At 48.1% G+C, this 27545-nt stretch overlaps 2 non-coding genes across 2 annotated transcripts; both read right to left on the reverse strand.

Moving 5' to 3' along the window:
• Nucleotides 1–9243: 9243 nt before the first annotated feature.
• LOC138084948 (U2 spliceosomal RNA) lies at nucleotides 9244–9435 on the reverse strand. The gene has a single exon (XR_011145343.1). It is a non-coding gene; the product is annotated as a U2 spliceosomal RNA (small nuclear RNA).
• Nucleotides 9436–21087: 11652 nt separating this feature from the next.
• On the reverse strand, nucleotides 21088–21278 carry LOC138084943 (U2 spliceosomal RNA). The gene has a single exon (XR_011145338.1). It is a non-coding gene; the product is annotated as a U2 spliceosomal RNA (small nuclear RNA).
• Nucleotides 21279–27545: the final 6267 nt, after the last annotated feature.

Genomic DNA, 27545 nt, shown 5'->3' on the forward strand with positions numbered 1-27545 from the left:
TGCGGAGGGCGGGCCGGGCCGCGGGAGGGGTTCACTGCAACTCCAGCGCCCTTGTCCTTCGGTGCCTCTAGGAACCAAAGCGATCCCGGGCTTCCTACCGAAAGCTCCCTCCGCCAAGGTCCTCGTTTCCCTACCCCTCCTCCTCAGCTGTGGGCCTCGCTGGTGGCTCAGATTGTCAAGAAACCGCCTGTAATACAGGAATCATGGGTTCGATTCCTGGCTCGGAAGATCCCCTAGAGGAGGAAACGGAAACCCAGGACTGTGTTCTTGCCTAGGAATTCCCATGGACTCAGGAGCCTGGTGGGTCACAAGGTCCCAAACAGTCGGACACTCCTTAGCGACTAAACAACAGGAAATATTCTGATGATCTGAGATGTCACAGCCACTAACGACTTGCAGCTAGGGCACTGTGGGCTGGTGGTTCCTCCCAATTCAGAGGTACTGAAAGTGGAAAAAACACATGGGGTTTTCAAAGACTTAGTATTAAAAATTGTAAGATATCTCTGTAATGATGATATTAATTACATATTGCAATGTTATTTAGATATCTGTTTGTGTGTGTGGGGGGGTACGGAGTGTGCCCCAAAGTTTGCAAGAACCCTGAGGAGGGATGGGATGGAAACCTCCCTGCCTTGTCCTTGAAAGGCTAGAGTTCTAACCACTGATCACCGGAGAATTTTGAGATAACTTGGTTAAAGAACATATTAAACTTAATTTCACCCACTTCTCTCTATTTTTTTTATATGCCTAAGAATGTTTGCATTTACCTGGAGAAGGGAATTCCCTGGCAGGTCAGTGGTTAGGCCTCAGTGCTTTCAGTGCAGGAGTCCAGGTTACATCCTAGGTTGGAGAACTGGGAATCCAAAAGCCACACAGTGTGACCAGATTTAAAAAAAAAAAAACACTGTTATGTGTGTGCCTCACCTGTTTCTTGAAAGCACTGTTACAGATGGAAGTGCTGAGAGGCTAAGCATCTTGCCTCATGAGAAAAGAAGTAAGGATTTGCATTCAAGCATCCTGCTAACCACTGGAACTTCGGGTTTTTTACAATAGGGGTCCTGATATTTCAATTGGGAATGATAAGAATGCCTCTCTGATGAGGGTACTTGTGAAGCTACACGAGAAAACGCAGCACATCAGAATGTCTTAATGAGTATATCCTAGGGATGTTACTTCCTGCCTGTAAAATAGAAATGATTCCATTTGAAGTCTTGCAAACTATCTACACCTACTCACCCTGAGCTTTCCTGTTTCACATCCCGGTCTCTCTGGTCTTGTATTTCTGTTGGCTGCCAAGTGGCTTTGACACCCATGATGCTCACGTGGCATAGATACACGTGTAGATATGGACACAGACACATAGAATGTAGGTATGTTCACAAATATACAGTCATTAGTGCTGTACTTTCACCTTGATCGTAAACCTTTTGTTTGCTGGTCTGTTCGGAGCACCTAATGCTCTGAATGTACATGATTTTTGATGAATATGTGTTGAGTGACTGGATGAGGGTCCAATGAGACAATGTATACTGTGCTTAGGGTAGGTCTGACAAAGTCTTCAAATTTCTGAATCAGACATTTTGAAAGGAGGCCCCAGCTCTGTGTTTATCAAGTCCTCCAGATGATTCTGAAAAACTCCCAAATTTGAGCATGCACTCATTCGTGTGGGCCAAATAACATGGGTGACTTGACAGAAATCTATGAAATCAAGAAGATGAATCAGGGATTTCTTGGTGGTCCAGTAGTTAGGTATCTGCCTCCCTGTGCAGGGGACACAGTTTGATTCCTGGTGCAGAACTAAGATTCCCCCATGCATGGAGGCATGTAAGTCTGAGGGCTCTGGAGCCTGTGTGTCACAACTAAGATCCAAAACAGCCAGAAAGTAAATACATTTTTAAAAAGCTGAATCAAACATGTAAGGTCTCTGGGGATTGGCCCCTGTTGTGAAAGCTCTAAAGATTCCCTCGACTGAGATAACTGGCTGACAGCGAGTTCCCTGCACAGCTGGAGCCTGATTCTCTCCCCTCAACTCACCTCCCTGTCTCTCTCCGGTGGGCTTGTTCCTCCCCCCTCGCAGTTGTTGGCTGTTGTTCCCATGGCACTGTCACCTTCTTGGGGCTCTGACTGCTGTTTCTTGCTGATCACCCAATGCCCTCCTGAGGCCAAGGTCTCCCCAAGTGCCAGTCTCCTGTGCAGATGGATGCTGGAACCTGTCCCTGTGTGGATCTGTCTCCTAAGACACCACAACCTGCTGCAACTGCCTCTTCTCCACCCTCCAGCCTCCTCCCGCCTCGGCCTTCCCAGCACCAGCTATTAGGCCTTCAGTAAAAGCATAAGAAATGTCACTGAAATCAGATTTCCTGCTCAGAAAATGTTCATTTACATCTGATCAGTATCAGTTCAGTCGCTCAGTCGTGTCCTACTCTTTGCGATCCCATGAACCGCAGCATGCCAGGCCTCCCTGTCCATCACCAACTCCCGGAGACCACCCAAACCCATGTCCATTGAGTTGGTGATGCCATCCAACCATCTCATCCTCTGTCGTCCCCTTCTCCTTGTGCCCTCAGTCTTTCACAGCATCAGGGTCTTTTCAAATGCATCAGCTCTTTGCATCAGGTGGCCAAAGTATTGGAGTTTCTGCTTCAGCATCAGTCCTTCCAATGAACACTGAGGACTGATCTCCTTTAGGATGGACTGGTTGGATCTCCTTGCAGTCCAAGGGACTCTCAAGAGTCTTCTCCAACACCACAGTTCAAAAGCATCAATTCTTCGGCGCTCAGCTTTCTTTATAGTCCAGCTCTCACATGACCACTGGAGAAACCATAGCCTTGACTAGACAGACGTTTGTTGACAAAGTAATGTCCTTGTTTTTCAATATGCTATCTAGGTCGGTCATAACTTTCCTTCCAAGGAGTAAGCGTCTTTTAATTTCATGGCTGCAATCACCATCTGCAGTGATTTTGGAGCCCAGAAAAATAAAGTCAGTCACTGTTTCCACTGTTTCCCCATCTATTTGCCATGAAGTGATGGGACCGGATTCCATGATCTTCGTTTTCTGAATGTTGAGCTTTAAGCCAATTTTTTCACTCTCCTCTTTCACTTTCATCAAGAGGCTGTTTAGTTCTTCTTCACTTTCTGCCATAAGGGTGGTGTCATCTGCATATCTGAGGTTATTGATATTTCTCCTGGCAATCTTGATTCCAGCTTGTGCGTCCTCCAGCCCAGCATTTCTCATGATGTACTCTGCATATAAGTTAAATAAGCAGGGTGACAATATACAGCCTTGACATACTTCTTTTCCTATTTGGAACCAGTCTGTTGTTCCATGTCCAGTTCTAACTGTTGCTTCCTGACCTGCATACAGGTTTCCCAAGAGGCAGGTCAGGTGGTCTGGTATTCCCATCTCTTTCAGAATTTTCCACAGTTTATTCTGATCCACACAGTCAAAGACTTTGACATAGTCAATAAAGCAGAAATAGATGTTTTTCTGGAACTCTCTTGCTTTTTCCATGATCCAGAGGATGTTGACAATTTGATCTCTGGTTCCTCTGCCTTTTCTAAAACCAGCTTGAACATCTGGAAGTTCACGGCTCATGTATTGCTGAAGCCTGACTTGGAGATCATATATCTCATCATACCTCCACAAAAACCACTTGAAAAGGGTGGCTTTTCCATTCCCAACCTCAAACTGTAGTGAAGGTCCTGTCTGAAAAGAAGACTCCAGGGGTTTTCCCTGGCAGTGCAGAGGTTAGGACTCCACGCTTTCACTGCCAAAGGCAACGGTTCAATACCCGGTAGGCATCTAAGATCCCACGAACCCGGTGGCATGGGCAGAAAAAGAAACGAACAAAAAAACCACAGAAGGAGGGAAAGGAACCTGTTCAACTTCACACCACTTTGCTTCAGACTTGGGCAGTGACAGACTCATCCACCAGGGGGCAGCATCTGCTCCTTTTCTGCCCTGGCCTGGGCCCTGGGAGTTGGTTTTGGATGAGTTGCCTCTGAAAGTGCCCCTGGTGGGAGAAAAGGGTCTCTAAGGGGCCCTTTCCTACAGTTTTTCTTTTCACATTCATTCTAAGTAGTAGCTTGTGTTTTCCCCATTTTATTCTTTCTTTTCTTGGCCTTGGCATCTTATTTCCGAAACCAGGAATGTACCCTGTGTACAGTGGAAGAACAGAAATGTAACCCTGGACCACTGGGGAATTCCCTCTCCAATTCATTCTTGAGGAAGCAAAGCGGGAATTTGAAATTCGTGTCTTTGTCATTCCCTGGCAGAAGCCGCTCTTGGACCTCCCATCCCCCTCCTGCAGACTCCTCTCCTCCCTTCAATTGTGCACTCAGACAGGTCCTCGGTTGGGATGCAGTGGAGACAAGGATGGTGAGCTCCATCGATCTTGTACCCTCCCCTACGCCAGAGCCTGCGTTGTCCTGGGGAAAGGGACCTGGAATCAACTAAGCCCCTCATTACATGCTGAGGAAACCAAGGCTCCAAGGGGGGAGGTGGCTTTTCCAAGCCAGTTCACATGTCAGGACAGGAGTCATGATGACTCTCAGCCCAGGGTTCAGCCCACCAGGCCTTAAGGGGGGCCTCTCTCTCCAGGGTCATTCCTCCCATGGCCTCTGTTTTTCTCCTCTAAGAAATCCCTCCTCCCCGGTAAAGCCCTGAGGGTTCAGTATTACCCAGACCTTGCCTGGAAGTACAGGATTTTATAGGTATCCTTCCCAACCCCCGAAGTGTCAGGGAACAGAGACCAGGAACCTCCCAGCTAAGGCTGGGTGCTTGGTTCTCACACTCAAGGAAACCCTTGAGTACATTTAGTCAATCCATCATGTAGTCATGAATCATGGAAGATTTCCTGATTGCCTACTGGGCGGCAGGCAGAGTGCTGGGCACTGCGGAGCTACGGCTGTGAAGAACCAGCTTCTGGCTCAGCGCTTAGTCTGGTGGGGAGACAGCTCTGAGGAAGACCCTCCACAGAGCCACTGGAATCTGACCCAGGTCGGGGAGCCAATGGGAGGAAGCAGGTAGTTCCCAGCTAGTCTCTCCTACTGTCTGGAATGTTTCTTTGCCTCCTGGCCACTTAAACTTGCCTCTGATGTCACCACTGGAGAGGCCTTCATGAGCCCCCCCTCCTCCATGTAAAGTAGATCTCTCCCCAGTCACACTCCCAGAACATTTCCCTGTTTTATTTTTCTCGATGGCCTATGTCACTATCTGAAATGACCCTCTAGAGTCACTGTCTGTCTCTCCCTATTTCTTACTATAATGTTCACCCTGTGAGGGCAGGTTCTTATCCGTTTCACTGAGGCCTTCAACCTGGCAGGCACTCCATCCATGAATGCTCAAAGTAAAAAGGTCTGAATGTTCTCTCTAGGGAATGCTCTAGTGCACTCTGTCCTGGGCTGTGATCTTGTGGCCAAAGCCTGCAGAAGTGATGCTGCCAGGAAACAAAATGGTCATTAATGGAGGAAGGTTCCATGGGCTCCAGGCTGGATGTGGAGATGGGGACTGGAATTCCCATTTAAAGGATACTGGACTGGGCCCTGACAAACTGGGTCCCTTCCTTCACCCCCACTTTGTCCCACTTCCTCCTTGCCATTTGTTTATCAATGCCTTTCCTGGCAAAGGGAAAGGATGAAGGATGGGGGAGAGACTGCCAGTTTCAGGTCTCTTATCTTTAATCAAGTGACAGGTTCCCTCTTGGGTGAGAGGCCCAGGAGATGGAAGAGAGGAGATAGGGAGTTTCAAAGATTGTCGAAAAAACAATATCTGATTGTTCACAGCCCACTTCAGCTAATTTCTAGCTGGGTGACTTTCACAAGTTACTTAACCTTTCTGTTCTTTAGTTTCTCTTTTTAGGGAAAATACACTTGGGTGGAGCTGAGAATTTAAAAAATTCCTAGAGCTGAGGGTTTTCCCCTGGGGACTCCAGCAAACCCACACTGTTTCAGAGATCTGTTAGGTGTTGGGAGCAGTGCCTTGTCCACAGGATAGAAGAAATAATCCCGTAATAAAAAGAAACAAAACTACTAAAGGATCTGGACACCTCCTTATTACAGTGGTTTGAAAGTTAAAGGAAATTTTGCATAATATTGGTCCATGGATATGAGCCTCACAAGAAACAGTACCCTCCTAAGTAAACCACCCCAACAGGGCAACAGAAAACCACACGTTGGTAAAACAAAACAGAAACCTTCACGTGAGACAGGTACGCAGAGCAAAACAAGGAAAACACTGAAAAAGATGTAACAAGCCTGTTGTTCATACTTTCTCTTTCCCCTGAGAGGCTGCACCATTCCTGCAGGTACTACAATACCAAGTCAATGGGTGGAGTGGACGGAGTAAGGTTCTATTCCAACTCCCTGCTCCAAACATCCACTTACTAAAATGTCCTGGCATAGAGGATGTGGTGTTGTTTCGTGGTGTTCGGTTGCTAAGTCCTGTCTGACTCTATGCATCTCCGTGGATTGCATCACGCCCAGACCTCCCGGTCCTTCAGTATCTCCTGGAGTTGGTCAAACGCATGTCCACTGATGTGGTGATGCCATCCAATCATCTTATCCTCTGTCTTCCTTCTCCTGCCTTCAATCTTTCCCAGCATCACAGTCTTTTCCAGGGAGTGGGTTCTTCCCATCAGGTGACCAATGTATTGGAGCTTCAGCTTCAGTGTCAGTGCTTCCAAGGAGAATTCAGGGTTGATTTCCTTTAAGATGGACTGGTTTGATCTCCTTGTGATCCAAGGGACTCTCAGGAGTCTTCTCCAGCACCACAGTTCCAAAGTTCTTTGGCCTCTGACATTTTTATAGCCCAGCTCTCACATCCCTCCGTGACTACTGGAAAGACCATAGCCTTGACTATAGGGACCATTGTCGATAAAGTGATGTTTTTGCTTTTTTAACACGCTGTCTAGGTTGTCGTAGCTTTCCTGCCAAGAAGCAATCATCTTCTGATTTCCTGGCTGCAGTCACCATCCTCAGTGATTTTAGAGCCCAAGAAGAGGAAATCTGTCACTGCTTCCACATTTCCCCTGTTCAATTAGCAATGCAGTGATGGGACCAGATGTCATGACCTTAGTATTTTTACTATTGAAGGGTTTTTTTTTTAATTAATTATTTATTTTTGACTGCGCTGGGTCTTTGTTGATGCTAGAGTCTTCTCTAGTTACCAGCGGGGGCTACTCTCTAATTGTGGTTCATGGGCTCTAGAGTACAGGCTCTATTTGGACCACGGGCTTAGCACGTCATCATGAACTCAGCCAGAGCCTGCCTCTGTAACGTTGGGCCTGGCCTGTGCTGGGCACAGCAGCTGCAGGGAAGTTTCTGTTCTCAGGGAGCAGACAGTTTCGTGAAAGTAACCATAGGCAGCCCTCATGGCGTGGGAAAGCCATGTAGCACATTTTCCATTGGGGTTGCCTGGCTGCAGGGTGCAGGGCATGCGGTGGGAACAAAACCAAGAATCTACACTGGTCTGCTTGCTGATGGACCTGGCCATGGGCTCAGGCCAGCTCTGCATGTGAAACCAGGTTAAAAGCCCGGTGCCCCAGGGCCCCCGGGAAGAGGTTGGGCTGCCTCACTTTTCTGAGTCTAAAAATGGGATGACGACCTAGGGCTTTTGGTGACAGAGTGTGTGGCTCTAAAGCACATGTTCCAGCTTTCTTGCGTGTTTAGCTTGGGTTTTGTGAGTGCATTGCTATTTACCCCATGAAATCACGTGTACAACACTCTGCTTTGTAACTGGACTTGTATTATCACTTTTTTCTGTGACCATCCATTTCATGTTAGCTACATTGTTAGTCAGCTTATCATTAAATTAACCGTGAATCCTTTTAGTGGCCTGTGAAGTGGTAACTAGTCCATTTTGTGGTCTTTTGACACACTGTTTTTATAAATTGCATCATTGGCTAATTAGTTGATACTTAAAATTCTTCGAGGATTTCTCTGTGGTTTCGTGCTTGATTTCTTTCCGAATATTTGTAAAAGAACAATTCTGTATGTTTTCCTTGCTGTTGGAGTTCTCTGGCGGTGTGTCAGCTTTCATCATTGGTTTTGATTTCGTGTCTCATCCTGTTGTCTGCTTAGTTGTTGTCAATCCAGAACCCTCCCCCGCCCCCAAGGCTGTAGTTTACCCATCCATCTCCCTTCCCCCGTCCCCCCACTTGCTCTGGTCATAGCTGTGCTGTGGTCCACAGCGTGTGTTCCCTTAGTTGGGTCTGTGCTTTGTCTTCATGTCTCATTAAATGGTGTTTTTCCCCCATAGCAGTAAGTTGAATTGGTGTATCACTATGTAGTTACAGGAGAAGGCAATGGCAACCCACTCCAGTACTCTTGCCTGGAAAATCCCATGGACGGAGGAGCCTGGTAGGCTGCAGTCCACGGGGTCGCACAGAGTTGGACACGACTGAAGCGACTTAGCCGTAGCAGCACTTAGCACTTGTGTCAAAGGGGGTTTAGTTGCCCCAGGGCATGTGAAATATTCCTGGACCAGGAATTGAACCAATCCCCTACATTGGCAAGGGGATTCCTAATCACTAGGCTAGGAAGGAAGTCCAGTACTGAGTTTTAAGCCAGCTTTTTCACTCTTCTCCTTCACCCTCAGCAAGAGTCATTCGTCCTGGCTTATTCATGATCTGAACTTTGTGCTAACCTCAAAAGCCTGCCTTGTGTATCCAAAAGACACAGTGGTCTTACTTTAGGCCCTCTTCTCTTCGGAACTCTAAGGAAGAAGACAACTCTGTCAGTGGCACTGACCTCTCCTTGTCAGTCAGTCACCTGGATAAATGAAATCCCAGTACAACCGACACACTGAGTGGAAAGCCCATCATTTTAAACTCAACTCCAGGTGGAATCTGGTGTCTCTGAGGAGGAACTGCTTGAAGACAGAACACAAAAACACAGAAGTAATGTTAGAGATCTCAATAGAAGGCAGGGGCATAGATACAGAAGATTCAAGCTAGTACTCTGGTTTTGTTCTAAAGACATCTCCGGAGGGACTGGGGATATCAAGTGGGAGTTTCGACCCTCGCTCCTTTTGTAGCATGCATAAAGTGACAAATGAAAGCGGGAAAACCAGTTTCCCAAGACTGTAAGGCAAAAAAGAAATGGTTTTCAGGAAAATAGAGGCTTAAACAGACACTTCAAACTACACCTCCAAAACTGTAGAAACAGAAGAGACCAAGTTCAAGACTTGGCTGACTCCGGAGAAAAATCAGTTTCTGCCTTTGGGTACTTCAGTAAGTGTCCCCGAGAGGAGGCACCGTTCCTGGAAGCACTGCAATACCAGGTCGATGCGTGGAGTGGACGGAGCAAGCTCCTATTCCAACTCCCTGCTCCAAAAATCCACTTAATATATTGTCCTCGGATAGAGAACGTATCAGATATTAAACTGATAAGAACAGATACTACACTTGATCTTAGCCAAAAAGGCCGAGAAGCGATACTGTGGCACTGCCCGTCGCTGTCACCGTCCAGCTGTCCTGCATGTTGCACTCAGGGTGACCGGGTCCCCGCTCACTCCAGGTCTCCCTTCCTTGGCCTCGTTGACAGTGCTCTGGCGGCACTACACCAGACGCTCGAGCAGAAGTTGGATTCTCCACGTTGTAAAAGAGAAATTCCGCATCTGCCCTGGCTTTGTGGATCGCGGGCGGAAGCGCCGTCTCGAATCTGCATGTCCCGCCCTCTGTCGCCAAGAAGGCGTGGCTCGGCGGGACGGCAGCGCCCTGGGGACGGCCTCGGGGCGGCGGCAGGGGAGCTCGTCCTTGGTGCTAGTGGAGAGGAGACACCCGACCGGAGGGGGTGCGGGGTGGCCGGCGAGAGGGACCCGTGCGACGAGCTGTTGGCCGAGAGTTTTCCTGAAGCCAAGGTCGCAAGACTCACTCGCCAGAAACGCCCGGACTGCAGTGTGTTACAGAGGCCTCCGCCTGCGGAGAGAGGGGCCCCGTAGGGTCGGGTGTGTGGAGGGGGCTTCCCGGCCAGGCGGAAGGCGGATGGCCCACAGTGGGGAAGGGAGGGGGCGTGTGGATGCGGAGGGCGGGCCGGGCCGCGGGAGGGGTTCACTGCAATTCCAGCGCCCTTGTCCTTCGGTGCCTCTAGGAACCAAAGCGATCCCGGGCTTCCTACCGAAAGCTCCCTCCGCCAAGGACCTCGTTTCCCTACCCCGCCTCCTCAGCTGTGGGCTAAGCTAGTGGCTCAGATTGTAAAGAATTCGCCTGTAATGCAGGAAACCTGGGTTCGATTCCTGGGTCAGGGAATCCTCTGGAGAAGGAAATGGCGACACACTCTGCCATTTTTGCCTGGGAAATCCTATGGACAGAGTAGCCTGGCAGCCTGCTGTCCAGGGGGTCGCAAAAGACAGACAGGACTTAGCGACAAAACAACCACCACCACCACCATTCTATTGATTGAGCTGTCACAGCCACTAGCCACATGCAGCCAGAAAGCGCCCCGCCGGTGGTTCCTCCCAATTCAGAGGTATTGAAAGTGTAAAACACACATGGGCTTTCAAAGACTTAGTATTAAAAACTGTAAAATATCTCTGTAATTTTTATATTAATTACCTATTGTAATGATATTTTAGATATATCTTTTTTTTCTGGGGAGGAGCCTCTGCATGGTTTGGAAGAACCCTGAGGTGGGTTGGAACCCAGGCCCTTGTCATCGAAGGCATGGAGTTCTATCCACTGGACCACCAGAGCATTTCTGAAATATCTTGAGTTAAAGAACATATTAAACTTAATTTCTCTTGCTTCTCTTTATTTTTTTTTATGCCTAAGAATATTTAAATTTATCTGCAGGATGGAATTGCAGTCCAGTGGTTAGGCCTCAGTATTTTCAGTGCAGGAGCCCAGGTTCCATCCTTGGCTAGGAACCTGGGGTCCCCAAAGCCACACAGCATGTCCAAAGGGGGAAAAAGTTACCTTGTATGAGTCGCATAATTCTATTGAAAGCACTGGTGCAGATGGAAGTGCTGAGAGGCTAAGCAATTGCCTAATGTGAAACAAAATCAGGATTCCCATTCAAGCATCTTGCTAACCACTGGGGCCTCAGGTTTTTTTAAACAGGGGTCCAGAATTCATGCTTTTGAACTGTGGTATTGGAGAAGACTCTTGAGAGTTCCTTGGACTGCAAGGAGATCAAACCAGTCCATCATAAAGGAAATCAGTCCTGAATATTCATTGGAAGGACTGATGCTGAAGCTGAAGTTCCAATACTTTGGCCACCTGATGCTAAGAACCAATTCACTGGAAAAGACCTTGATGCTGGGAAAGATTGAAGGCGGGAGGAGAAGGGGATGACAGAGGATGAAATGGTTGGATGGCCTCACTGACTCAATGGACATGAATTTGAGTAAGTTCTGGGAGTTGGTGATGGACAGGGAAGCCCACTGTGCTGCAGTCCATGGGATCACAAAGAGTTGGACACGACTGAGTGACTGAACTGGCTGGCTCCTGATATTTCAATTGGGATGATTAAGAATGCCTCTCTGATTAGAGTACTTGTGAAGTCACATGTGGAAATGCAAGCACATGGGAATGCCTTCATGAGTACACTCCAGGGAAAGTCACATTTTGCCTGTAAAATAGGAATGATACCATTTTACAGTGTTGTGAGCTATCTCCACCTACTCACCCTGAGCCTTCCTGTTTCACATCCCACTTTCCCTGGTCTTGTATTTCTGCTGGCCGCCAAGTCAGATTTACACCCATAATGCTCAAATGGCATAGCTATACATGTAGATATGGACACAGACACATAGAATGTAGGTATATTCGCAAATATACAGCCAATAGTGCTGTATTATTGCCGGGGTCCAGCCTCGGTGGATCCAGGGTAATTTGAAGAGGAGACGGAATCGGCATCCTAGGGAAAAACTTATTTAATTACAGATATATAGAGAGATTAGAAACGGATGGAAGTAGGAAATATTAGTGGAGAAAAAGAGGCTGAATAACAACTTGGTTTACGTGGAATACCAATCACCACCTACATAGGCCACAGGCGTCTTTCTGTTCTCCCGAAGGAGAGGAGGCACTGAGGCCTCCCCGGTCCGATCTTAGAAGCCCAGGCAAAATTAGCAGGCTTGGTGAGTACCCATGTTCCAGATGGGAATTCAGCCAGAAGGGGAAAGAAAGAACGACACGGGGGAATCAGTCTTTCCAGAAACTGATCCCATTTCTTTATTTTTCAGGTTTGCTTATATACTTTTTGTTATACATAGGGATGAATACAAAGTCACGCAGGGTCAGCAGACCTGACCCTTGTCACAATCAGGTGCTTCTTATAAAATTATACAAAGGTCTTATGGGTTTTACATCATCTTCTGGCCATGAGGACTGCTGACATTTTATGGCCCTTTCTGATAACGGTCAGTCAACCAGAAAACTTATTTTTTTCCAGGGGTGATTTTTTCTTAAACCAGGTGCCACCCTCCAAATAAAGTTGCATTCCTATAGAGTGAGGGTGCAGTGGGTTACAATCAAGAAAGGAATTTACTTCGCCTAAAGTTTAACATGATTAATCTTAAAGGTTAATACTTATTTCTTCTATATGTTAGTTATATTCATTATAAGGGCAGGGAATATGGAGATTTAGCAGCAAATATTGGCTCAACAAATGAAAAACCCTTCACCAATATAATTTCTAATCAACCCACTATACTATACTAATAATTTTCTAACTTCTGAAAAGAGTCTGTATTTAGAAAGTTTTAAAGCATCTTGTGCCTCTCATGGTTGGGAGGCTGTAAACAATCACGTGTGGCAGGACGAACCCGCTCAGGCAGGCTAGAGAAGCTTCAGAGGAGTTTGTAAGTTGAAACACTCTTGTCACACCCAGGAATTTTTATTAACTGGAGCTGCAAGTTACCTCCTTCTCTGAGAGAAATGGTGATGGGGGAGAGCCCCCCGTAAAGTCAGAGGTGTAGGTGAGAGCATAAAACAGACTCTGGTTTTGGGGGTAGATGCTTGGGAACAGGGGGTTTCCTGAGGCTCTATCCCGCCTTTGCGTATGCTGAAGCCTCCTTCTTCATGACCTTTGCCATGGGCGGAGTTCCTCACGCTGGCTCTTTTGTTTGCTGAGCCTTTTTCAGCACTTATGACAGTGCTCCAAATGTGCTTAGTTCTTGTGAATATGTGTTGACTAAATGGATGAGGGACAAATGAGATCATGTAAAATGTGCTTAGCCTGGTCCTGACAACTCTTCAGGCCGCCCCATCCCATGAGGTCTGTTCAGATCTGGGTGCTCAGACCATCATCTGCTCACTCATTTGGTTTCCCTGAGAAGGGGTTGCTGTGGTCCCAACACTTCCATCATCTGTTCATGTCTCATAGACTTCCTCCTTGTCCTGCCTGGTGTCCTGCCCATTTGGACAGGTGTTTTAGTCTCCATTCTGAGTTGGAGGTGCCCTCAGGGCAAGAATGACTTCTGACCCGGGTCTCTCTACTAGCACCTGCCCAGGTGTGCCACCTACCTTACAGGTGATCAACGACAAAATAGGTAAAGTAAGAAAAAAATACTTGTGGGCTTCCCTGGTGGTCAAGTGGTTAAAAATCTGCCTGCCATTGCAGGGGACATGGGTTCAGCCCCTGTTCTGGAAAGATCCCACATGCTTCAAGGCAACAAATCCCAGTGGCACAACTACAGAGTCGGTGCTCCAGAGCCCTACACTCATTCTTATCTTCCTACCTGGGTCCAGCTGACCTTGACTCAGTTGGTCTCGCCAACTTCCGGGTAAGGACACTTACTGAGACTTGCATCAAGGAGTTCCAATCCAGAAGTCAAGGAACTAGCTTTCTTTTTTTTTTAAATTAAAACAATTTGTGGCCACACTGTGTGGCATGGGATGTTACTTCACCAACCAGGTTCAAACCCCCAATCTCTGCTTTGGAAGCACAGGGTCCCAACCATTGGACTGCCAGGAGAGTCCCTCAAGAAACTGTTCCCAGGCCTCAGATTTACCCGCTGATGGTTTGTTAGTGTCCCTGTGGGGGAACCAGGTGCTGCTTTTGGCACATTCCTGGTCATAATCTCATTGTTCATCACTCGTTTCCCTGGGGAAATGTTCCCACCCACCAAGTCTCAGGGGAGAGAGGCACTGGACTCACTCATGATACTTCTAAAGGTCTCCCAAGTCCAGAGGTCTTCCCACAAGGCCAGGGAGCCAGCTGTCAGACACAAACCTTGACTCATCCATTCTTTCATCTGACGCTGATTTGCTAGGTGCCTCTGATGGGACAGAGCTGTTAGGGGTTTGTGCTAAGTCACTTCAGTTCTGTCTGACTCTTTGTGACCCCATGGACTGTAGCCCGCCAGTTTCCCCTGTTCGTGGGATTCTCCAGGGAAGAATACTGGAGTGGGTTGCCATGCTCTTCTCCATTTAGGGGTTTGGGTGATAATAATATCTCTGTTGTCCACTTCCAGGAGAACATTGGAAGTACTATTTGTCAGGGAATATATACAGCCTTGTGGGCAACTCTCTAGAAATCTGTTCTAGACCCTTTCTGCTCAAAGTATGGTCTGTGAACAGCTACAGCCCCATCACCTTGGAGCTGGTTAGAAATGCAGGATGCAGGCACAAGTCAGACCTCTGGCTTTTTTTGAAGGGGCTGCCAGGGCTGCTGAAGCAAAATGCCATAGGCTGGTGGCTTAAAGAATGGAAATGTATTTTCTTACAGTTCTGGAGACTGGATGTCCTCAACCAGTGAGAGCCCTCTCCTTGGCTTCCAGATGGCAGATTTCTCTCCATATCTTCATGTGTTAGACAGAGAAAGAATAAGCTCTCTGGTGTCTCATCTCATAAGGGAGCTAATCCCAATAAGAGGGCCCCATCCTCATAACCTCTTCTTAAACTAAATGCGCCCCACTCCCCAGATGTCTCGCCTCCAAATAGCGCTTCAAGTATGAAGTTCGGGGGCACGATACAATCCAGAATCCCTGCCGATCCAGAATCTGCATTTAGTAGGGTCCACAGGGTACCCATGTGTACTTTATTTATTTTTAATTGGAGGATAATTGCTTTACCATGTCGATGTTGATTTCGGCCAGACATCAACATGAATCAACCATAGGTATGCATATGTCCCCTCCCTGTTGAACGTCCCTCCTACCTCCCTTTCCATCCCACGCCACTAGGCTGAGCTCCCTGGGTCATGGAGCAAATACCCAAAGCCTACCTATTTTACATTTGGTAGTGTATATATGGGGTTTCCAGGTGGCGCTAGAGGTTTGACCCCTGGGTCAGGAAGAGCCCCTGGAGGAGGGCATGGTAACCCACTCCAGTATTCTTGCCTGGAGAATCCCATGGACGGAGGAGCCTGGTGGACTACAGTCCCTAGGATCACTGTGAGTCGGACTTGCTGGAAGTGACTTAGCACACACCCATGCACGCACTGTATATATATTTCAGTGCTACTCTTTCAATTCATCCCACCTTCTCCTTCCCCCTGTTGTGTCCACAAGATTTTTCTCTAGGTATGTGTCTCTACTGTTCATGTGCATTTTAAATTTAATTTTATTTGGCTGCCCTGTGTCTTAGATGCGGCTTGAGGGATCTTCGATCTTCATTGTTGCATGTGGGCAACATGTGAGATCTTTTAGCTGTAGCATGTGAACACTCAGTTGCAGCATGTGGGAGCTAGCTCTCTGACCAGGGATGGAACCTGGCCCCCCTGCACAGGAGCACGTAGTCTTAGGCACTGGATCACCAGAGAAGTCCCTTGTGAGAACATTAAAGGTTAGAAGCAATGCTTTAAGTCATACACATTGAAAAAGAAATGGCAGTTGGTCAACTTGCATATGTCATTTTGTATGTTTTCTGAGGAAGATGAAACTGGCTTCCTGGGCCAGATTTTTTTTATTCATGGAGATAAGCTAAATAGCTAGGAGGACTTTGTGCCAACCCCTTTGCTGAGTCCTTCACACATTTTACGCTCTTTAATTCTCATAATGACACTAAGAGATAAATATTTTCATCCCATTTACAGAAGAGGTTGAGGCTGAGAGAGATAAGTAATCTGCCCAGGGGCTTCTCTGGATATGTTCAGGCCAGGAGTGGAATTCATCTTCCATGTCAGTGGTCCCTCTAGAGTGGTCCCCAGTCCAGAAGCATCGTTATCCCCTTAGAACTTGTTAGAAATGCATGTTCTTGGGCTTGAGAGCCTGAGACACACTGAATCAGAATTCTGGAAGGAGGCCCGAGCAATCTGTTTTTACCAAGTCCTCCAGATGATTCTGACAAACTCTCATCAGAGCATGCACCCATTCAAAGTTACGCCCCCTTCCAATGTGGGTCAGACAACATGGGTGACTTGACAGAAATCTATGAAACCAAGAAGCTGAATCAGGGACTTTCTGGTGGTCCAGTGGTTATGAATCTGCCTCCCAGTGTAGGGGACACGAGTTCGATCCCTGGTCCAGAATTAAAATTTGCCCAAGCTGCGAGGTAAATAAAAAATATTTTTTAAAAAAGCTGAATCAAACATGTAAGGTCTTTGGGGATTGGCCCCTGTTGTGAACGCTCTAGAGTCCCTCAGCTCAGATAACTGGCTGACAGCGAGTTCCCTGCACAGTGTAAGCCTGGCTTTCTCCCCTCAACTCACCTCCCCGTCTCTCTCTGGTGGGCATATTCCTCCCATCTGGCACCTGTTGGCTGTTGTTCCCATGGCACTGTCACCCTCTTGGGGCTCTGGCTGCTGTTCCTTCCTGATCATCCAATGGCCCTCCTGAGGTCAAAGTCTCCCCTAGTGCCAGTCTCCTGTACAGATGGATGGTGGAATCTGTCCCCGAGTGGATCTGTCTCCTAAGACACCACAACCTGCTGCAATTGCCTCTTCACAACCTTCTCCAGCCTCCAGCCTCCTCCCACCTCTGCCTTCCCAGCACCAGCTATTTGGCCTTCTGCTGCTGCTGCTGCTGCTGCTAAGTCACTTCAGTCATGTCCAACTCTGTGCGACCCCATAGATGGCAGCCTACCAGGCTCCTCCGTCCCTGGGATTCTCCAGGCAAGAATACTGGAGTGAGTTGCCACTTCCTCCTCCAATGAATGAAAGTGAAAAGGGAAAGTGAAGTCGCTCAGTTGTGCCCGACTCTCAGCGACCCCATGGACTGCAGCCCACCAGGCTTCTCCGTCCATGGGATTTTCCAGGTAAGAATACTGGAGTGGGGGTGCCATAGCCTTCTCCGATTAGGCCCTCAGTAAAAGCATAAGAAATGTCACTGAAATCAGATTTCCTGCTCAGAAAGTGTTCATTTACATCTCATCTTAAACCTTACAAAAAACAGTGAAAAGGGTGGCTTTTCCATTCCCAACCTCAAACTGTAGTGAAAGCCCTGTCTGAAAGGATGACTCCAGGGGAATTCCCTTGCAGTTCAGTGGTTAGGTCTCCACGCTTTCACTGCCAAGGGCAAGGGTTCAATATCTGGTAGGGGAAGTAAGATCCCACAAGCTCTGGTGGCATGGCCAGAGAAACAAACAAAAAGACCCCAGAAGGAAGGAAAGGAACCTGTCCGACTAGACTGCTCTTTGCTTCAGACTTAGGCAGTGACAGACTCATCCACCAGGGGGCAGCATCTGCTCCTTTTCCGCCCTGGCCTGGGCTCTGGGACTTGGTTTTGGATGAGCTGCCTCTGAATGGGCCCTTGGCGGGAGTAAAGGGTATCTAAGCACCCCTCCCCTCAGTTTTTCTTTTTTTAAATTCACACCCATTCTAAGTAGTAGGTTTGGTTTCCCCCATTTTATTCTTTTTTTTTTTGGTTTTGGGATCTTAAATCCCCAACCAGGGATGGAATCTGTGCCCTGTGCAGTGGGAGAACAGAGTTGTATCCAGTGGACAGCCAGGGAATTCCCGATTTGTTTTATTCTTGAGGAAGCAAAGCTGGAATTTGAAATTCGTGTCTTTGTCATCATTCCCTGGCGGAAGCCGCTCTTGGACCTCGTCTCCCCTCCCATCCCTCCTCCTGCAGACTCCTCTCCTCCCTTCAGTTGTGCACTCAGACAGGTCCTCGGTTGGGATGCAGTGGAGACAAGGATGTCCTCGGCTGCTTCCTAGGTGAACTCCACCCATCCTGTACCCTCCTCTACTCCAGAGCCTGCGTTGTCCTGGGGAAAGGGACCTGGAATCAACTAAGCCCCTCATTACATGCTGAGGAAACCAAGGCTCCAAGGAGGGAGGTGGCTTTTCCAAGCCAGTTCACTTGTCAGGACAGGACTCATGATGACTCTCAGCCCAGGGTTCAGCCCACCAGGCCTTAAGGGAGGGCCTCTCTCTCCAGCGTCATCCCTCCCATGATCTCTCTTTGTCTCCTTCAAGAAATCCCTCCTCCCCGGTAAAGCCCTGAGGGTTCAGTATTATCCAGACCTTGCCTGGAAGTACAGGGTTTTATAGGTATCCCTCCCAACCCCCAAGGTGTCAGGGACCCCAGACCAGGAAACTCCCAGCTAAGGCTGGGTGCTTGGTTCCGACACTCAAGGAAACCCTTGAGTATATTTAGTCAATCCATCATGTAGTCATGAATCATGGAAGATTTCCTGATTGCCTACTGGGTGGCAGGCACAGTGTTGGGCACTGCGGAGCTGTGGCTGAGAAGAACCAGCTTCTGGGCTCAGTGCTTAGTCTGGTGGGGAGACAGCTCTGAGGAAGGCCCTCCACTCAGCAGCTGGAATCTGACCCAGGTCAGGGAGCCATTGGGAGGAAGCAGGTAGGTCCCGGCTAGTCTGTCCTTCTGTCTGGAATGCTTCCTTGCCTCCTGGCCACTTAAACTTGCCTCTGATGTCACCATTGGAGAGGCCTTCATGGGCAACTCCCTCCTCATGTAAAGTAGCTCTCCCCCGAGTCACTCTCCAGCACATTTCCTTGTTTTATTTTCCTTGATGGCTTATGCCACTATCTGAAATGACCCTCTTGAGTCACTGTCTGCTTCTCCCTACTCCTTATTATAATGTCCACTCTATGAGGGCAGGTCCTTATCCATTTCACTGAGGCCTTCAACCTGGCAGGCACTCCATCCATGAATGCTCAAAGTAAGAACATTTGAATGTTCTCTCTAGGAAATCCTCCAACGCACTAGGTCCTGGGTTGTGATCTTGTGGAGAGAAAAGCCGTAGAAATGAGGCTGCCAGGAAACAAAATGGTCATTAATGGAGGAAGGCTCCCTGGGTCCTAGCCTAGATGTGGAGGTGGAGACTGGAGTTCCCATTTAAAGGATACTGGACTGGGGTAGGCACCAGTGTTGTCCTGACAAACTGAGCCCCTTCCTTCACCCCATCTTGCCCCACCTCTTCCTTGCCATTTGTTTATCAACGCCTTTCCTGGCAAAGGCAAAGGATGAAGGGTCGGGTGAGATTGCCAGTTTCAGGTCTCTTATCTTTAATCAAGTGACAGGTTCCCTCTTGGGTGAGAGGCCCAGGAGATGTAAAGGAAGTGCTAAGGAAGTTTCAGAGATTGTGGAGGAAACAATATCTGTGAAAGCCCACTTCAGCTAATTTCTAGCTGGGTGACTTTCACAAATTTCTTAACCTTTCTGTTCTTCATTTTCTTCTTTTAGGCAAAACACACTTGGGTGGGGTCGAGAATTGTAAAAATTCCTAGAGCTGAGAGTCTCTTTGAGGACTCCAGCAAACCCAAGCTGTTTCAGAGATCTGTTAGCTGTTGGGAGCAGTGCCTTGTCCACAGGAGAGAAGAAATAATCCAGTATTTAAAAAAAGAAACAAAACTACTAAAGGCTTTGGACACCTCCTTATTACAGTGTTTTGAAAGATAAAAGAAAATTTGCATAACATTGGTCCACGGATATGTGGAGAACATTTGAATGTTTTCTCTAGGAAATCCTCCAATGCACTAGGTCCTGGTTTGTGATCTTGTGGAGAGAAAGGCCTGCAAAAATGAGGCTGCAAGAAATAGTACTAAGTATACCGCCCCAATAAGAAAACAGAAAATCACATGTTGGTAAAACAAAACAGAAACCTTCACATGAGACAGGTACCCAGAACAAAATGAGGACGACACTAACAAAGATATAACAAGCCTGTTGTTTATACTTTCTCCACTACAATAGCAGGTTGATGCGTGGAGGGGACAGAGTAAGGTTCTACTCCAACCTCCCTGCTCCAAAAATCCATTTACTAAAATGTCCTAGGATAGAGGATAATGGTATTGTTAGGTTGCTAAGTCCTGTCTGACTCTTTGTGACCCCATGGACTGCAGCAAACTTCCTTGTCCTTCACTGTCTCCTGGTGTTGCTCAGACTCATGTCCATTGATTTGGTGATGCCATCCAATCAACTCATCCACTGTCTTTTTCCTCCTGCCTCCAATCTTTCTCAGCATCATGGTTCCAATTCCCACAGCGGCTGCTTTCTCACCACACTGTCCGGTGCACTTAGACAGGCACCCAGCACCTAGATCTTGACTGAATGCCAGAGTCAATGGAAAAGGACAAAAAGGAGATAATATGGGGAAGTCGCTCTGACTTAAACATGATTTGAACTTGTGCTGACCTGAACAGCCTGCCTTATGTATCCAGAAGACACGGCAGTCTTACTTTAGGCCCTCTTCTCTTCTAAGTAATAATACAACTTCTTCAGTGGCACTGACCTCTCCTTGTCAGTCAGACACCTGTATAAATGAAATTCCAGCACAACCAACACACACTGACGTTAAAGCCCACCATATTAACCTAGACTCCAGGTGGATCTTGGCGGCTCTCCTCAGGAACTGCCTGAAATCAGAAAACACAAACACCTGATTAATGTTGAAGACATCCAAAGACAGAAAAGCCAAGACAGTGCTTTGGAGGGAAACTGGGAATATTAAGTGGGAGCTTGGCCACCCCTTCCTTTTGTAGCCTGGGCCAGGCAAAAATCTGGGGAATTTCCTTCTAAGACTGCTGGACAAAAGGTAGTCTTTCAAAAATACAGTTTGAGCAGATCTCACAGTTATACTTTATCAGAAAGAGAATGAGAAAACGTTGCAGTTGTTATGCAATTGTCAGGATTGGAAGCACTGTCAGAAAAGCATAGAAAATAAAGTTAGACCAGGTGGTTCAATCGTGAAGAAAGCCAATTTCTGTTTTTAGGTACTTCAGTGATAGCCCCCGAGGGGGTGCACCGTTCCTGGAAGTACTGCAATACCAGATCGATGCGTGGAGTGGACGGAGCAAGCTCCTATTCCAACTCCCTGCTCCAAAAACCCATTTAATATATTGTCCTCGGATAGAGGACGTATCAGATATTAAACTGATAAGAACAGATACTACACTTGATCTTAGCCAAAAGGCCGAGAAGCGATACCATAGCACCCCCCCCGTCGCTGTCACCGTCCTGCTGTCGTGCATATTGCACTCAGGGTGACTCGGGTCCCGCTCATTCCAAGTCCCCCTTCCTTTGCCTTGTTGACTGTGCTCTGGCGGCACTACACCAGACGCTCGAGCAGAAGCTGGATTCTCCACATTGTAAAAGAGAAATTCCCCATCTGCCCTGGCTGTGTGTTTCTCGGGCGGAAGCGCGGTCTGAAATCTGCATGCCCCGCCCTCTGTCGCCAAGAAGGCGTGGCTCCGGCGGGACGGCAGAGCCCTGGGGACGGCCTCGGGGCGGCGGCAGGGGAGCTCCTCCTTGGTGGAGAGGAGAGACCCGACCGGAGGGGGTGCGGGGTGGCCGGCGAGAGGGACCCGTGCGACGAGCTGTTGGCCGAGAGTTTTCCTGAAGACAAAGTCGCAAGACTCACTCGCCAGAAACGCCCGGGCTGCAGTGTGTTACAGAGGCCTCCGCCTGCGGAGAGAGGGGCTCCGTAGGGTCGGGTGTGTGGAGGGGGCTTCCCGGCCAGGCGGAAGGCGGATGGCCCACAGTGGGGAAGGGAGGGGGCGTGTGGATGCGGAGGGCGGGGCCGGGCCGCGGGAGGGGTTCACTCCAACTCCAGCGCTCTCGTCCTTCGGTGCTTCTACGAACCAAACCGATCCCGGGCTTCCTACAGAACGCTCGCTCCGCCTAGGCCCTCGTTTCCCTGCCGGTCCTCCTCAGCTGTGGGCTTCGCTGGTGGCTCAGATTGTAAAGAATCCGTCTGCAATACAGGAAAGCTGGGTTCGATTCCTGGGTAGGAAAGATCCCCTAGAGGAGGAAATTCCAACCCACTCCGGTATTTTTGCCTAGGAAATCGAGTGGACGGACAGAGGATCCTGGCGGGTCACAGGGTCCCAATGAGTCAGACACTACTTACAGACCCAAATCAAGAAGAAACTTTCTGTTGGTCTGAGCTGTCACAGACACTAGCCACATGCAGCCAGGGAACGCTGGGCAGGTGATTCCTCCTAATTCAGAGGTACCACTGAATCCAGAGGTAGCAGAGAATTCAAAGGTTTCCAATTTCAAGAGGAAAACACTGGGATTTCAAAGATTTAGTATTTGAAATTCTAACATATCTCTATAGTGTTGATATTAATTACATATTGAAATATTTTAGATACCTGTTTTTTTGTGGGTGTGTCTGTGGGGAGGGGTGTTCCCCAGGGTTTGTAAGAACCCTGAGGAGGGATGGGATGGAACCCTCCCTGCCTTGTCATTGAAAACATGGAGCTCTAACCACTGACTACCAGAGAATTTCTGAGATATCTTGAGTTAAATAATATATTATACTTAATTTCACTCACTTCTCTCTTTTTTAATATGCCTAACAATATTTGCTTTGACTTGCAGAAGGGAATTTCCTGGTGGTTCAGTGGTTAGGCCTCAGCGCTTTCACTGTGGGAGTCCAGGTTCCATGCTTAGTTGGAGAACTGGGATCCCAAAAGCCACACAGCATGGGCAAATTAAAAAAAAAAAAACAACACAGTTTGGTTATGTGTGTGACTCACATATTTCTTGAAAGCACTGTTACAGATGGAAGTGCTGAGAGGCTAAGCAACTTGCCTAATGTGAAAAGAAGTAGGGATTTGCATTCAAGCATCCTGCTAACCACTGAGGCCTCAGGTTTTTTTAAACCAGGGGTCCTGATAGTTAAACTGTGGATGATACAAATGCCTCTCTGATGAGGGTACTTGTGAAGCTACATGAGGAAATGCAGCACATCAGAATGTCTTAATGAGTATATCCTAGAGAAAGTCACTTCCTGCCTGTAAAATAGAAATGATTCCATTTGAAGTCTTGCAAACTATTTACACCTTCTCACCCTGAGCCTTCCTGTTTCACATCCCGCTCTCCCTGGTCTTGTATTTCTGTTGGCTGCCAAGTGGCTTTGACACCCATGATGCTCACGTGGCATAGATACACGTGTAGATATGGACACAGACACATAGAATGTAGGTATATTCACAAATATACAGCCATTAGTGCTGTACTTTCACCTTGATCGTAAACCTTTTGTTTGCTGGTCTATTCTCAGCACCTATGGTAGTGCTCTGAATATACTTGATTGTTGATGAATATGTGTTGAAAGACTGGATGAGGGTCCAATGAGACAATGTATTCTGTACTTAGGGTAGGTCTGACAAAGTCTTCAAATTTCTGAATCAGACATTTTGAAAGGAGGCCCCAGCTCTGTGTTTATCAAGTCCTCCAGATGATTCTGAAAAACTCCCAAATTTGAGCATGCACTCATTCGTGTGGGCCAAATAACATGGGTGACTTGACAGAAATCTATGAAATCAAGAAGCTGAATCAGGGACTTCCCGGTGGTCCAGTGGTTAAGTATCTGCCTCCCAGTGCAGGGGACACGGTTTGATTCCTGGTGCAGAACTAAGATTCCCCCATGCATAGAGGCAACTAAGTCTGAGTGCTTTGGAGCCTGTGTGTCACAACTAAGACCTGAAAGAGCCAGAGAGTAAATACACTTTTAAAAAGCTGAATCAAACATGTAAGGTCTCTGGGGATTGGCCTCTGTTGTGTAAGTTCACTCCAATATTCTTGCCTAGAGAATCCCAGGGACAGAGGAGCCTGGTGGGCTGCTCTTCATAGGTTGCACAGAGTCGGACATGACTGAAGAGACTTTGCATGCATGCATGCATGCATTGGAGAAGGAAATGGCAATCCACTGCAGTGTTCTTGCCTGGAGAATCCCAGGGAGAGAGGAGCCTGGTGGGCTGCCGTCTATGGGGTCGAACAGAGTAGGACACGATTGAAGCGACTTAGCAACAGCTGCAGCAGTGTAAGCTCTAAAGAATCCCTCAGCTCGGAAAACTGGCCGACAGCAAGTTCCCTGCACAGTGTGAGCCTGGCTCTCTCCCCTCAATTCACCTCCCTGTCTCTCTGGTGGACTTGTTCTGCCCACTGACACCTGCAGGCTGTTGCTCCCATGGCACTGTCACCCTCTTGGGGCTCTGGCTGCTGTTCCTGATCACCCAAGGTCCCTCCTGAGGCCAAGGTCTCCCGAGTGCCAGTCTCCTGTGCAGATGGATGCTGGAATCTGTCCCTGAGTGGATCTGTCTCCTAAGACACCACAACCTGCTGCAACTGCCTCTTTACAACCTTCTCCGCCCTCCAGCGTCCTCCTGCCTCTGCCTTCCCAGCTCCAGCTATTAGGCCCTCAGGAAAAGCATAAGAAATGTCACTGAAATCAAATTTCCTGCTCAGAAAATGTTCATTTACATCTCATCTTACCTCCACAAGAACCACTTGAAAAGGGTGGCGTTTCCATTTCCAAACTCAAACTCTAGCGAAGGTCCTGTCTGAAAGGAAGACTCCAGGGGAATTCCATGGCACTTCAGTGGTTAGGACTCCACGCCTTCACTGAAAAAGGCAAGGGTTCAATACCCAGTAGGGGATCTAAGATCCCACAAGCTGGGTGGCATGGCCAGAAAAACAAACAAAACACCCCAGAAGGAGAGAAAGGAACCTGTTCAACTTCACTCCACTTTGCTTCAGATTTACGCAGTGACAGACTAATCCACCAGGGGGCAGCATCTGCTCCTTTTCCGCCCTGGCCTGGGCTCGGACTTGGTTTTGGATGAGCTGCCTGCGAATGGGCCCCTGGCGGGAGAAAAGGGAGTCTAACGGCCCCTTCCCCTCAGTTTTCCTTTTCACATTCATTCTAAGTAGTAAGTTGTGTTTTCCTCACTTTATTATTTATTTTCTTGGCCTTGGCATCTTATTTCCCAAACCAGGGATGTAACCTAGGTCCTGTACAATGCAAAAACAGAATTGTTACCCTGGACCACCAGGGAATTTTTTCCCTCTCCAATGTATTCTTGAGGAAGCAAAGCGGGAATTTGAAATTCGTGTCTTTGTCATTCCCTGGCGGAAGCCACTCTTGGACCTCGTCTCCTGCCCATCCCTCCTCCTGCAGACTCATCTCCTCCCTTCAGTTGTGCACTCAGACAGGTCCTCAGTTGGGATGCAGTGGAGACGAGGATGTCCTCAGATGCTTCCTAGGTGAGCTCCACCCATCCTGTACCCTCCTCTACTCCAGAGCCTGCGTTGTCCTGGGGAAAGGGACCTGGAATCAACTAAGCCCCTCATTACATGCTGAGGAAACCAAGGCTCCAAGGAGGGAGGTGGTTTTTCCAAGCCAGTTCACTTGTCAGGACAGGAGTCTTGATGACTCTCAGCCCAGGGTTCAGCCCACCAGGCCTTAAGGGAGGGCCTCTCTCTCCAGGGTCATCCCTCCCATGACCTCTGTTTTTCTCCTCTAAGAAATCCCTCTTCCCCAGTAAAGGCTTGAGGATTCCGTATTACCCAGACCTTGCCTGGAAGTACGGAGTTTTATAGGTATCCCTCCCAACCCTCAAGGTGTCAGGGACCCCAGACCAGGAACCTCCCAGCTAAGGCTGGGTGCTTGGTTCCGACACTCAAGGAAACCCTTGAGTACATTTAGTCAATCCATCATGTAGTCATGAATCATGGAAGATTTCCTGATTGCTTACTGGGTGGCAGGCAGAGTGCTGGGCACTGCGGAGCTGTGGCTGAGAAGAACCAGCTTCTGGGCTCAGCGCTTAGTCTGGTGGGGAGACAGCTCTGAGGAAGACCCTCCACAGAGCCGCTGGAATCTGACCCAGGTCGGGGAGCCAATGGGAGGAAGCAGGTAGGTCCCAGCTAGTCTGTCCTGTCTGGCCACTTAAACTTGCCTCTGATGTCACCACTGGAGAGGCCTTCATGGGCAACCCCCTCCTCCATGTAAAGTAGCTCTCCCCCCAGTCACTCTCCAGCACATTTCCCTGTTTATTTTCCTTGATGGCTTATGTCACTATCCGAAATGACCCTCTTGAGTCACTGTCTGCCTCTCCCTACTCCTCATTATAATGTCCACTCTATGAGGGCAGGTCCTTATCCATTTCACTGAGACCTTCAACCTGGCAGGCATTCCACTCATGAATGCTCAAAGTAAGAACGTCTGGATATTCTCTCTAGGAAATCCTCCAGTGCACTCTGTCCTGGGCTGTGATCTTGTGGAGAGAAAGGCCTGCAGAAATGAGGCTGCCAGGAAACAAAATGGTCATTAATGGAGGGAGGCTTCAAGGGCTCCAGGCTGGATATGGAGATGAGGACTGGAATTCCCATTTAAAGGATACTGAGCTGGGCCAGGCCCCAGTGTTGCCCTGACAAACTGGGTCCCTTCCTTCACTCTCACTTTGTCCCACCTCTTCCTTGCCATTTGTTTATCAATGCCTTTCCTGGCAAAGGCAAAGGATGAAGGATAGGGGAGAGACTGCCACCTTCAGCTCTCTTATCTTTAATCAAGTGACAGGTTCTCTTTTGGGTGAGAGGCCCAGGAGATGTAAGAGAGGAGCTAAGAAGTTTCAAAGACTATGGAGGAAACAATATCTGTGAAACTGATATTGTGCACAGCCCACTTCAGCTAATTTCTAGCTGGGTGACTTTCACAAGTTACTTAACCTTTCTGTTCTTTAGTTTCTTTTTTTAGGGAAAATACACTTGGGTGGAGCCGAGAATTTAAAAAATTCCTAGAGCTGAGAGTCTTTCCCTGGGGGCTCCAGCAAACCCACACTGTTTCAGAGATCTGTTAGGTGTTGGGAGCATTGCCTCGTCCACAGGATGGAAGAAATAATCCCGTAATAAAAAGAAACAAAACTACTAAAGGATCTGGACACCTCCTTATCACAGTGGTTTGAAAGTTAAAGGAAAATTTGCATAATATTGATCCATGGATATGAGCCTCACAAGAAACAGTACCCTCCTAAGAAAACCACCCCAACAGGGCAACAGAAAATCACACGTTGGTAAAACAAAACAGAAACCTTCACGTGAGACAGGTACTCAGAGCAAAACAAGGAAAACACTGAAAAAGATGTAACAAGCCTGTTGTTCATTCTTTCTCTTTCCCCTGAGAGGCTGCACCATTCCTGCAGGTACTACAATACCAAGTCAATGGGTGGAGTGGATGGAGTAAGGTTCTATTCCAACTCCCTGCTCCAAACATCCACTTACTAAAATGTCCTGGCATAGAGGATGTGGTGTTGTTTGGTGGTGTTCAGATGCTAAGTCCTGTCTGATTCTTTGCGACCCTGTGGATTGCAGCACGCCAGACTTCCCGGTCCTTCACTATCTCCTGGAGTGGCTCAAACTCAGATCTGTTATTCGGTGATGCCATCCAACCATCTCATTCTCTGTT

Source organism: Capricornis sumatraensis, chromosome 8, assembly GCF_032405125.1.
Source record: "Capricornis sumatraensis isolate serow.1 chromosome 8, serow.2, whole genome shotgun sequence".
NCBI lineage: Eukaryota > Metazoa > Chordata > Mammalia > Artiodactyla > Bovidae > Capricornis > Capricornis sumatraensis.